Here is a 12,860-nt window from a genome sequence, read left to right on the forward strand (position 1 = left end):
ACCCTTGATAGCAGCAACTCAGTGATGGTGTTGGCAACTTGGATCACAGTAGCCCCCACAGTAGATTTGTCCACTTCAAACTGATTCCCAACTGACCGGTAGCTGTCTGGTTGCGAGCTTCCAGAGGGCTATTGACACTCGCTTGTGAACTGTGAGGGCTGCTCTCATCTTGGTATTCTTGCACTTCAGGGTAGGGGAAAGCAAGTCACAAAGTTCCATGAAAGTGCCCTTATGCATGCAAAAGTTTCGCGGCCACTGGGAATCATCCCAGACCTGCAACACTTTGCGGTCCCACCAGTCTGTGCTTGTTTCCCAGGCCCAGAATGGCATTCCACAGCATGAAGCATGCCCCATTGCCACCAGGATGTCCAAATTGCCAGGGCCGTACCTTGAGAGAAGTGTGTGTCCACGTCCTCATCACTCTCGTCACCACGCTGCCATCGCCTGGCTTTTGCAGGTTCTGGTTCTGCACGTACTGCAGGATAATGCGTGAGGTGTTTACAATGCTCATAACTGCCACAGTGATCCGAGCGGGCTCCATGCTTGCCATGGTATGGAGTCTGCTGGAGAGCAGAGTTGCAGCAGAAGCGGTGGCTGACGACGGATGCCACAAGAATAGATATTTATAGAGAACCATGAGAGGACCTGCGAGGTGGATTCATGAGAGCAGGAGAGCAGAGTTGCAGTGGAAGCGGTGGATGATGACGGTTAGTACTGTGCACATTTCCCAAGGAAGAACACATGTACCCGGGAGCCCATGACAGACAGCATGGAGAAATTTGCTATTGAGACAATATCAGCAGAGCAGAGTTGCAGCGGAAGAGGTGGGTGATGACGGTTAGCAGTCCTACTGCACCACCTGCTGACAGCAGCACCCAGGACACAACAGTGTCGGTGAGCTGAGCTAAGCGGGCTGCACGCTTGCTGTGGTATGGCATCCGCATGGAAAAAAGGCATGAAACAATTGTCTGCCATTGGTATCCACAGTGCACCACTCCATAAGTTGATGCTAGCCACGGTAGTGAGGACGCACTCTGCCGACTTAATGCACTTAGTGTGGACATATGCAATCGGCTGTATAAAATCAATTTCTAAAAGTCGACTTCTATAATATCGATCTAATTTTGTAGTGTAGACATACCCTTAGTGATTGGCTGAACAAGAAGTAGGACTGAGTGGACTTATAGGTTCTGAAGTTTTACATGGTTTTGTTTGAGTGCAGTTATGTAACAAAAAAACCCTACATTTCTAAGTTGCACTTTCATGATAAAGAGATTGTCTCTACAGCACTTGTATGAGATGAATTGAAAAATACTATTTCTTTTGTTTGTTGTTTTTATAGTGCAAATATTTGTAATGAAAAATAATATAAAATGAGCACTATACACTTTACACTATACACTTGTATTCTGTGTTGTAACTGAAATAAGTATATTTGAAAATGAAGAAAACATCCAAAATATTTAATAAATTTCAGTTGGTATTCTATTGTCTAGTAGTGTGATTAATCATGATTAATTTTTTAACCATGATTAATTTTTTTGAGTTAATCATGTGAGTTAACTGTGCTTAATCGACAGAACCCATTTATACTTTTTGGCTTCACAACATCCCATGGCTAAGTGTTGTGTGAAGAAGTACTTCCTTTTGTTTGTTTAAAAATTTGATGCTAGTAATTTCATCAGATGACCCCTAGTTCTACTGTTATGTGAAGGGGTAAATAACACTTCCCTGTTTCCTTTCTCCATATCATTAATGATTTTATAGACCTTTATCGTGTCTCCCTTAGTTGTCCTTTTCCTAAACTGAACAGCACCAGTCTTTTTAATCTCTCCTCATAGGAAAGCTGTTCCATACCCCTAATCATTTTCATTGTCCTTCTATGTACCTGTTTCACTTCTAATATATGAGATGACAAGAACTGCATGCTTTATTCAAGATGTGGTTGTACTATGGATTTATATAATGCCATGATATTTTCTGTTTTATTTTCTATCCCTTTCTTAGTGGATACTAACATTGTTCGCTTTATTGGCTGCTGCTGCACACTGAACAGATGTTTTCATGGAACAATCCACGATGACTCCAAGATCTCTTTCTTGAGTTGTAACAGCTAATTTGAACCACGTACTTCTGTATGTATAGCTGGGATTATTTTTTTCCAATGTGCATTACTTTTCACTTATCAGCATTGAAATGTATCACATTTGTAACTCTTTTCAGTCAGTTTTGGACTTAACTATCTTGAGTAATTTTTTTCATCTGCAAATTTTGCAACCTCAGTGTTGACCCCCTTTTTCAGATGATTTATGAATATGTTGGACAGCACAGGTCCCAGTTCCGATCCATGTGGGACTCTGCTATTTACCTTTCTCCATTGTGAAAAATGTATTCCTACTATTTTTTGCTTACTTTTAACGAGTTACGATACGTGAGAGGATCTTCCCTCATTAGTTAGCTTAAGAGCCTTCGGTCAGGGACTTTGTCAAAGGCTTTCTGAAAATCCAAGCAAATTATATTCACTGGATCACCTTTGTCCATGTGTTCGTTGACTTTCACAGAATGAAAATTTAATACCAAAGTAAATATGATGAAGAATATTGTATAAATGGTATTATTCATTTTCATATTTAATGCAGTAGTAACTTAATTTTTTTAAATGTACCTGCTTCTGCCAGTTTCCACAAAAATACCACATATTCAGAGGGGGTTCATCACAAAATTTATATTAAGCTTGCTGCGGTGTATGCTGGGTCTAGGATGTAGGCTGAGTAGCACTGAATGCAGAAGGTCTATAGGCCATGTGTGTGTGCATGCGTGCACATCCAGATTGAAAATAAATTACTTTATGTTCCTATCAGTTACCTAATTTTCTAGTATTTGCTAAATATGTTGGGATGTTTTGGGTCCAGTTTCACAACTGATATCCCTCATAATCTATTCAGTATTCTGGGTTGCTTATCTTTTTTTAAATTTATCTAATATAAATGGACCTTGAACTCATCAGTGCTATAATTTGTGAGTGTCCTTGGAAAACAAAAGAGTATTTCACATAGAAGAAGGATAGTCTTGTTTTTAATGTGCTACACAGGGACTGAGGAGATCTGAGTTCAGTTCTTAACTGCCCAGAGTTCTTGTGTGATTTTTGGCAGTCGTATAATCTCTTTGTGTCTTGTTTCTTCATCAGTAAAATGGTGTTAACACTGCCCTCTCTCACCTAGTATCCATCTTGCTTCCTTAAATAGTAAACTCGTCAGGGCAGGGATCTCTAGACACTAGTATAATAAAAATAAATGATGATGATTTTATTAATACCACATTCTAAGTGTTTATAAAAAATGTTGTTTCCCAGTACTGATAAATTAATTAAGAAATAACTCATTTTGCCAGTCCTGGGAGTGAGCGAATAAGAGGGAAATATAAAAAGTTAAGCTTGGGAAAAGTTAAAGCATGGGAAATGGAAGGATCATATTTTCTTGACTTCCTATTCTGTACATAGTTGGGATAGCTATCAGTTGGGGTAAAAGTGATATCTGCTGACGTTTCAGTGGTGTTTTTCAGTGCATTTCTCTGAGAGAAACTCTGAGTCTTGGTGAACTGATGCAGTGTTTCATGATACAAACTGCGTTCAGCTCTGAGAGCAGGCCTGTTGTTACCAGAAGATTTGGTTTAACAATCCTTTATAACTATCTAACCTAGTAACCAAGGTTGTGGCCTGCCCTAAAGGAATTACCAGGAAAAGCCACAGCTAGATAGCTTTCCCTTGAAAGGACATGGATACAGCCCTCTGATCAAGAACAGACAAGTAAGCAGTAAATCTTTGAAAACAAAAATATTTATTTAGAAATGAGTAGTTACAGTAAAATAGAGATAGAAGCAGGAACAAATACAATAAAGATTACAGTTACAAGAGTGAAGTGGGGCGGCAAATAAAGCAATGCAATAACAATATAGCACTATAACAATATAATCATTTACTTTAATACTCTATGCCTTATAACAATATAGCAATTAAACATGTAACAATATATCAATTAAACATTTAATACTATATAATTAAAGCTAAACTTCCAGTAAGTACTGGCCAGGCGGTTACTAGATGGGTAGGGGAAGATCTCACTCAGACCACAGACATCCAGCTTTATTTACACTTGAAACCCGTGGGCTCTAGGATGTTAAGCAAAAGGAAATTACAAAAAGCTTCTCAAAATTCCCTCTGAGACCGTCTCAAAGGTCCTTCTGCTCTGTCTGGTGTTGGGGTGCGATGGAAGGGTTATCTCACTGAGCCTGTGGCTACTGGTGTGGACTGGCTGCCTGCTGCTGCTGAGGTAAAACAGCTTCTCAGGTGAGGGAGATGGAAGCCCGCTTGGTAGCTGCTGCGGTGGCCTCCTGCTGACTGGATAGCAGAAGTGGCTGTTGCCCAAGACAACCTCGGAATGCTGGGTGGGCTGCTGCTACTGCTGCTGCAATAGCTGCTTTTCAGGCAGCTCTCAGATTTCAGGGTTCTGCTGATGTCTTGTTCTGCGCAAGCATTTTTTTCCTTTCAGGTGCCTTGTAGCCTCTTCTCTCTTCCAGGTCCCTGATCCCGCTACAGCAGCAGTTCTCAACTCTGGTCCACCGCTTGTTCAGGGAAAGCCCCTGGCGGGTCGGGCCGGTTTGTTTACCTGCCACATGCACAGGTTCGGCCGATCACAGCTCACACTGGCCGCAGTTCGCCGCTCCAGGCCAATGGGGGCTGCGGGAAGGGCGGCCAGCACATACCTCGGCCCGTGCCACTTTCTGCAGCCCCATTGGTCTGGAGCGGTGAACCGCGGCCAGTGGGAGCTGCGATCGGCCAAACCTGTGGATGTGGCAGGTAAACAAACTGGCCCGGCGTGCCAGGGGCTTTCCCTGAACAAGCAGTGGACCAGAGCTGAGAACCACTGCACTACAGGGTTTAGTCTACTGGCTGTTGCCTTTATATACAATTTGCTCTTCCAAGCTCAGCCAGTCAGCTTCCAACTTTCAGCTGGCTCCGCCCCTGACAGGTAGCTCCTCCCACTCCATACAGTTCTATGGGGCTACAATGTATCTCTATGGGGCTTTGCTGAGTCATACCCCCAAGTGGTGCAATCCTACCTTCCGATTGCATCATCCCCATACATTCCCAAGGGCTCCCATGTATTCCTATGGGGGTTCTCTTCACTGACCTGTGGATGACCCCTATATATTTCTGTGGGCTACAATGTATTCCTATGGGGTTTCTCTTAGCTGACCACTGGATGACTCCTAACTACTTCCTGTCTGAGATACCCATGCTTTCCTATGGGCACCATTTCTATGAAGTTTGCTTAGTCATTCCCCACAGGAAGTAGAATTACATCACTCTATGGCTGCCATTACTGACATTTCTAATTTAAACTATTATTAATTTCTCTTTAATTAAGGCTTTATTCTTAAAACTAATCACTACTCTAAGCATCCTGACACTATCACAACTCATTTTATGTATAATTAAGCAAGTTACAATTTTCATGAATCTAAACCCCTTTCCGAGGTTTTTCTGCAGACCTTCAATTTTAAGTGTTATATGGCATTTCAGGGAACTGAGGCAAAATTTCTCACCACACTGTAGAGTAAACATGTTTGATACTGCCTGCCCAGAATGCTGGCATAATCCATACTGATTGAGGAAACATACATTATGGAACTGCATGTTTTATAGCTCATATATCAATCATATTCTTAAAATCTGTGGCTCTAAAGAAAATTCAAAAACTACATCCGCCATACATTTAATCCTGCTATGTTGAGAACCTGAGAGATGTGCCCCCAGCTTCTAGATTATAAATTCTGGCGTCACAGCAATCTTTGACATTTTTAGGGAGGTCTTCAACATTTTGCTGTGATTTGCTGTGGTTGCTTCATTTACCACTTACTTAGGTCTCTTCTTGCAGAATTATACATCAGAAATGTATTTGTGTTCTTGATCAGTTTGAAGTTGGATTTATGCAGCAGCTGACATTCTTAAAATAACCATTTAGAGGCAAATTGGCTCAGGGGATTAATAATAGTATGCATCAAGTCATCTCTAGGTCAGTTTCTTGAATAGGTCAGTCATGACTGAAAAGAGTCCATCTCTGTAAAGTTTCTACTGGACAGGTTTTTACTTCACAACAGTCACCATCACAATTGGTATCTTTATTGATGGCCTTAGGCAGAGGTGCCAAAGATTCTCTGAACTTGGAAGGGGTAGAGAGGCCCAATTAATCTTTTATTTCTCGAGATGGTCCTTCCAAGTCATGTTTGAAGTCTTTTGGAAAAATGGCGCTGCAGATGCTATATGTTCAGATTTTGAATGCACAATGGGTGCTGTCCTCTTCCTTTCCAGCAAAGAGATTACATCTAAAGTAAATTGAACAAAATTTACTTTCTGCTACTTTAATTTCTGCTACTCTCTAAGCATATTATGCCTAACAGCAGACTCTAGGAGTCTTCCCACTTCTCAGTCATAAAGGACTTCCTTGAGTTATCTGGTAGAGGCACCCTAATTGTGCCTGTGCAAGGTAGGTTGTAACTCTGTTGGCAGTGTGGCCCCAGCCAAGTTTCCCAATAGTGTTGAGAGTTGGAAAAGTGTTTGCAAGGACTCAACCCTTCCATCTTGATAGTACTACTGTGAGAGACTGAGCCAGTTATAGTAATGCAGTCACAAACAGAAGTCTTGCTAGTGTTTGGTAGGTTAGGGCCTATTAAAGGAGCAACCACATTATCTCCGGAAGGGCCAGATCACTGCTGGAAATATGAGTATAGACCTGGAGATTTCCAGTGGATGAGAGAGACATTTAAAGGGCTCACCACTTCCACCTTGATTGTGCTGACATGGGAGGCCAGTCTACAGCTAGCAATGTGGCCCTGAACAGGAGTCTGGTGTCTCGTGGAGAAGGGCATTTTAAAAGGTATTGCAGGTACAGCTGCTGGTGGAGGCTAAGTGTGCTTCTGGTATTTTTTTGAGGTTTGAATAACTTTAGTTAACCATGCATGGGCATGTGCGTAAGTAAATACTTGCAGATCTATGTACTTACTTCCTGGTTTTGTTTGGGATCAAAAATGGTAATACCAGAAGTTTCCTGAGAAAGCTTGTTGTGAATCAGAGGGTTTCAGATAAACATCAGATGAACATCCAATTTTTTGTATTACTATTTGAGTCAGTTCAAATAAGTGTCCAAAGATACTTTCTGAACCTCTTTGGCCCAGAAACTAAGTCAGGAAATCTTCTGAAAAAAATTTCCCATGATAATTGTGGTTGTATTTCTTGTTTCTTTCCTGGTCAGATGAAAGAAAACATTTCTTGCAGTATTTTGGGTCATGCACACTTACTCAAAACCAGTAAGTGCAGAGTAAGCTACAGTAGAAAGGTAAGTGAATTTTTTTCTAATACTGAAAGAGATTCAGTTGAACTGCATTTTAGTTATGATTTGAGTCCATTTTAATTTTATTGAAATTGTTTTGCCAAACTCTGGAAGAGAATTGGTCGAATGTGTTCTCCATGTAGGTTTCTTTAGTTGGGTAAACATTTTTGGACAAGGTCTCCCCCAGAAAATGCAGATTTATATAGACCAAAATATGTCACTGTGATGAGCATGATATAAGAACCTACATAGACTAGAACAGAACACAATTAATTCTCACATCTTTAATCAAGACATCTCTAAAGCTCAGCTTTTCTGTTTTCATATAAGCTCTCCATCTGAAACAAAAAAATAAGAGTCAGTTTGAAGGAACTTTACATTTCTAACAAGCTGTCTCTGGTATGAGCTGGACTGACCTTTATAAAGAAGGAGAGGGGAGTACATGTGTGTGTTGTTGCTTTTCCTAAAAATAAATTTTGGTCATAAAGCTGTGAATGTCAGGCATGCTCAAGATAGCTGACAAACGGCATTCCAATCAAAGCAGTGATCAAAGTTATGAAATTCCAACATAAATTGGTTAGTACAACTGGCCTTGCTTTGGTTGTGAAAGTGACGTAAAGATGTCACTGACTTTGGAAGCAAGAGACAGCTACTGGATGTGGTGCTTTCATCTGCTTTACTGAAAGTTCACATAAATAAATGTCTTCACAGGAGCATGGAGATTCAGCCCACTAGACAAGGTGTGACAACATTTGAATTCCATTAGTTTTGATGCAGCTGAAACTGGGAGATCTGGGAGTACCATACGGTAGCATAGATGACCTTTAGAGGTGACTTTATCTTTGGAATTCTGAGTGTAATAACTATGGTTTACCACTGTGAATTCAAACTTTCCCATAGGTAACTGCCTTTCACAACAGAGCAAATTGGCTCTGCTGTATCACTTTAAACACATTGTTCCATTTTATACTGCAAAAGAAAGCTGAAGCAAACAGTAGGTCTTGGAGAAGTGTGAGCTGCCCCATTTAGCTCAAAGAAATGTCAACTCTAAATATTACAGTACACTATAGATATTAACATTTTAAACTATTTCACTATAGATAATTTTAGCAGAAATCTGCAGCTAATGTATTTATTCAGTATGGCTGGATGTTGTAGATGCTAAAGGTGGAAAAGACTTATCAGACATGTAGTGTTCACTGCAGAGTCCCGATATGCCTCTAGCATCAATATATTTTTGGAGAAGTCGAGGCCCTAAATATTGGTGAGAGTATATTGGTGAGAGGTATAGAGCACTCTTGAATGTGCTAGATAGGCTGAATAGCTCATAAGATTTCAGTAGCAGACAGCCACGGAGACTCTATAATGTTCAGAGAGGGCTCCACTCCATGCAGGGCTCACCATACTTTGCAAGTCTGAAGTGGCTTTTGAAATATTGAACTTGAGATGGGAACAAGGACTTTTATTTCCAGAGCGGAGTGAAGGCCTTGGAAGCTGGCAGGAAAGTGGGCAAGTGGGACTTTTTGTTTGCAGCTGCCAGGGAAATTAATTTTCTCTCAAGTTATCCATGTGAGCTATCTCACAGGCTGTGCTTGTTGTGAATCTAAAAGCTATTTATCACATGCATAAGATTTCATCCACAAAAATGTAGCCAAGAGTTGCATATTTTAGAGCCACATGCTTCCTGGTGTCTAGACCAGGATGGTTTCATTACAAATCCATGGGAATTGTCTTCTGGGATGGAAGATAAGGTATGGCTGTTAGAGCCAGATTTTTAAAGGTATTCAGATGCCTAGTGGGATTTTTTCAAAAGCCCCTAAGCATCTAATACCCATTGAAATCAGTGGGTGTTGTTTGCTGAAATGTTTTTGAAAATCACCCTAGGTGCATAAACACTTTAAAAAAACCTGATCCTTAGTGTCCTTATTCCATTGTCACATGGAGGTTCTTTGAAGATGGGGTTAGGTTTGTTGTTTGTCCTATAGAATTGTGGCAGGCATGTGTGGCAGAGTGCCACCTTCGAGCATGCCCTGTTGTGGCATAGCGTGGCAGCTGCAGGCCCACTGCCCCCTTGGATTTTCTCTGGTGATCTTGCAATGTTTAACTCCCAGACCAGAGTACTTAAATCAAGTTGCCCCTGTGTGGGGTTTATTTGTTTACTGTTTTCACCCCTCAAGTCCACCCTTCTTATGCTACTTCCAACAGGCCTCCTCTCCTAAGTTCAGAAGTGTCACAGCCCTCCTTCTGTGATCTGTGTTCTATGAGCTAAAAACAATTCTTCTCCTAGGATCATGAGTCCCATAGCCTTCCTCCTGGTTTGTGTGTGTGTGTTGTGTATTCTAACCCATCTAGCCTGTGCTAATAATTCAGCCCTTCACTGAGAAATCTCGGAAGGCAGCAGCCCCGCTCCTGGCTTGCATCTCTGGGAGACCCATTCATTATGAGCCTCCTCACTCCAGCAGTACAGCCCACATCTGAATTAGATTCATAGACTTTAAGTCCAGAAGGGACCATCACAATCATCTACTCTGACCTCCTGCACATCACAGGCCACTGAACCTCACCCACCCACTCCTGTGATAGGCCCACAACCTCTGGTTGAGTCACTGAAGTCTTAAACTTGATTTAAATTCTTCAAATTACAGAGAATTCACCATTTACTCTAGTTCAAACCAACAAGAGACACACAAACAGACCCAGGGTCTCTGCCAATCTGAGCTGGGGGAAAATTCCTTCCTGACCCCAAATATGGTTATCAGTTTCACGCTGAGCATGTGAGCAAGACGCACCAGCCAGAAACCAGGGAAAGAATTCTCTGTAGTAACTCAGAGCCCTCCCCATCTAGAGCAGTGGTTCTCAAAGTCGGTCCGCCGCTTGTTCAGGAAATGCCCCTAGCGGGCCGGACCGGTTTGTTTACATGCTGCATCCACAGGTTTGGCCGATCGCGGTTCCCACTGGCCGCGGTTTGCTGCTCCAGGCCAATGGGGGCTGCGGGAAGGGCGACCAGCCAGTCGGAGCCGCGGTCGGCTGAACCTGTTGACGCGGCAGCTAAACAAACCGGTCCGGCCCGCCAGGGGCGTTCCCTGAACAAGCAGCGGACCGGCTTTGAGCTTTGATCTAGAGTCCCATCTCCAGCTGTTGAGTTCTCCTAGCCTCTTAACAGGCCCAGGTGCTCATTAGCCAATTAGCTGCTAAGCAGACACCTAGAGAGTTAATTACTCAGGTGGGGCAATCTGAGTTTGTTCTTCCTAAAGAAGCCCATCACAGCCTGAACTCCTCTTAAAGGGGCCCAGTGACAGGATGGCTGGAATAAAATTCTATTGGAATTACTCTAGAACACTCTAGAATTTAATACAAAAATGATCTGCTTTCTGTAGGGTTTTTTAAATGTTCTACATATAGCAGGGATATAATTCAATTCTATAGGAGCCTATAGTTTAAATGAACACTACAGTATGTCTCACTGTCTATTTAATTCTACAGAGCTTTTTCTTAAGGATTGTTTGTTTGTTTGCTTGTTGTTATACTTGCTTATGAGACCTGCTTCTTATTAAAGACAAAATGATCCAAAGCAAAATATGATTTTGTTTTCCTTGAACATCATTTTGTATGCAATGTTTATCACACAACTTCAAATATTATTCGGTTACTTGGTGACACTCAGGTTTTGGTTTGTAAAATTTCACATTTCAAGAAAAAGTGAGAGATGTTGGAGAATTTTCAAGGACAACATTTCCCCCCATCCTTTATCAAACAGTTTTTTGCAGTGAAAAATGGTGACATTTTATCATGGAACAATTAGATTTTCATAATTTGTTTCAAATGAAAAGTCACATTTTGTCAAAGACATGCCACCATTCAGTTAAAGTTGTCTTTTCCTCCGTTGCAACTTATGGACTCATTTTTACCTTTTCATAGAAACTATGTGGGGGTGGGGAAGGGGCAAGACTACAAAATATTCACAAGGTTTTGCTGCTTGTGATACTAGACGTGATTTCTGCTAAGTTTGTTGGTGCTGCAATTTTTCTCTTTCCCTGCCCTAACTCTGCTAGATATTAGCTTTTTTGGACTCTGCCATAGGGAATTTAGCTGCAAATAAAAGTTGTTTAGGAGTAGCTGATTAACACAGGGATAGAGGATGTAAAGGAACCAATTCCAATTAAACAAGGTGAAGTGATTTTCACATAATATTTTCAACCCCAGAGCTATAAGACAGCATCATATATAGCTCTGGGGGCATGAAATTTTCCTCATTCATATTTATTAGATACATCTGGTACTCTCTCATAATTTATATGCAGTAAATTTCTGTAATAAATACTAAATATACATACCACACATTTACTATCCTGCTATTATGTCTTTTAGATAATTTAGTAGTAGGTGTGCTTTGCATTTCAAGTATTTTCTTATCCTGACTTCATATAACAAGTGAGGGGAACTGTGCCTTTGTATGATTACTAATTGCTTAGGAAAACATTCCTCTTGGTATTCATGAAATCAAAAACAGCCTTTTGGGTTTGCTATGCTTGTTAGAGGCAGCATATAATGATGTGGTAAAAAAGGGAGAAAGACAAAATAATAAACAGAATAATAAACATCTTCTTTTAAATTTATTGGAACTGAGGAGAGAGTTAGGCTTTAGTACTTGAGAAGCCTATTACAGACTGTCTTTATTAGGAAGTCTTATTATTCCTAGCTATATCACAGCTCTGTGTGACCTTGTGCAAGATACTCAGGGAGACAGCCTGATACCCTTCCTCCTTGAAAGTCCTATTAGAACCAGCCACCTTCCCTTCCCTGAGCTGCGCTGGGTGCCGAACAGATGGTCCCAAGGATTTGGCCAGCTTCTCCTAAACCAGCATCATGCCACGCCAACTACGATGGAAGGGTGTGGCTTAGTAGCTGCAAGCTATCCCAGTGTTGACGGGGTGGGGAGGGGAGGGCGGGGGTGTGTGCGCATGTGTGTAGCAACACCTTCACTCAAGCATAATAGACCACAGGGTGAAATCACCATCATAATTAATCTCATCTGTCTATGCTAATACTTTGCCCTTTATATTGCACTAGATTGTGTCTTTTTATCCACAGTCCCTTGTGGAGCTGCGCTGTTGCAAGAGAGGCATTGTTGGGAGTGTCTGACTCAGAGACACCATCTCTCCTGTGCTGTTCCTTGCATGCCTACAAAGGAAGAGGCTGAGCAATGTGTTCCATTCAGTATGATTGAGAAGATTGAGTCCCATGGTGTACTGGCTCCACCTCAAGGCCTGGTATGGAGGGAGCAACAGGAACATGGCCATGCCCTCTCCCAGCCCACTTTTGGAGTCGTGCTCTCTGGTGGGAAGCAGGAGGAACTGTTTCCTGTGTCCCTGGAGTTCAGAAGAGGAAAGCTTCTTGTTTGCCCCTGCACAGTCACATGGGGTTATACACAAAGTGCCTTCAAAGTGAAGACCCCAAAGCCCTTCACAAACA

The 12,860-nt window shown here is 41.6% G+C and overlaps 1 long non-coding RNA gene across 1 annotated transcript; it reads left to right on the forward strand.

Moving 5' to 3' along the window:
- Positions 1–2,065: 2,065 nt before the first annotated feature.
- On the forward strand, positions 2,066–12,581 carry LOC141981591 (uncharacterized). The gene is made up of 3 exons (XR_012637846.1): positions 2,066–2,135; positions 7,311–7,394; positions 12,480–12,581. It is a non-coding gene; the product is annotated as an uncharacterized LOC141981591 (long non-coding RNA).
- Positions 12,582–12,860: the final 279 nt, after the last annotated feature.

This window comes from Natator depressus, chromosome 2, assembly GCF_965152275.1.
Source record: "Natator depressus isolate rNatDep1 chromosome 2, rNatDep2.hap1, whole genome shotgun sequence".
Classification (NCBI taxonomy): domain Eukaryota; kingdom Metazoa; phylum Chordata; order Testudines; family Cheloniidae; genus Natator; species Natator depressus.